We start from the raw sequence: 848 nt of genomic DNA on the forward strand, positions 1-848 counted from the left end.
TTCTCACATTGCCTGCACTTGTTGTGTGGTTTTTCTGCAGGGTGAGGATAGTGGTTAACTCATAAATGATCAATATGATGCTCATTTTTATTGAATGCTGGACCAGTTTTTTTCTCTGTGGATTACATTTGGGATGAAATTAAAGCATGGATGTACTTCTGATTTACAATTCCCATCTTGCCTGTCTGGACTAAAGGATTAAACAACTTATTGGCTACAGAGGCACATAAGCAATTTCACACATTTTAGTTTGTCACATTCTGGTAGTGTCATGTTGTTGAAATATCGATTTCAACATGCCTGGAACCCAACAATACCCTGCACCCTGAGCATCTGTCCAACCCTTTAAGATAACTGAGGGGACTGATACTCAAAATGTTCCATTTCTGGTCTATACTTATAATACAGCCTGAATGACCATAGGTGGAACACATTCACAATGAAATTGCAAATGTATCTTTGTCTTCTGGCAAACAGAAACCTAGGAAGGTCCTTGTTGGCCCCTGGGCTTCATCTGTAAGTGTTGTGTTTCCTTCGGTCATGCACTTCACATTATGAGGATCACTGGGTGCCTATGTCCTCACAGACTCCTTTGTATCACCAGAAGGCATTTGGCCCCCGACCTCAGTCTTAGTTTAGCCGTCTGTGCTAAACTAGCTGCATGAGCATGAAGTATTGACGTCACTGGCCATCGTTGGACAGATGCTGCCTTCAAGTTCCCCTCTTAATATTCGACATCTAAGCACTTGAGTTGTAGATCTGACCTGGAATGGCTGGTAAAGAAAACAGGCCTAAAAGTAGATATTGTTGCTTGACAGCTGTATTAGAGATTAGCAGAGACAGACCTG

The sequence above is a fragment of the Micropterus dolomieu genome, linkage group LG08 (assembly GCF_021292245.1).
Source record: "Micropterus dolomieu isolate WLL.071019.BEF.003 ecotype Adirondacks linkage group LG08, ASM2129224v1, whole genome shotgun sequence".
Lineage (NCBI taxonomy): Eukaryota > Metazoa > Chordata > Actinopteri > Centrarchiformes > Centrarchidae > Micropterus > Micropterus dolomieu.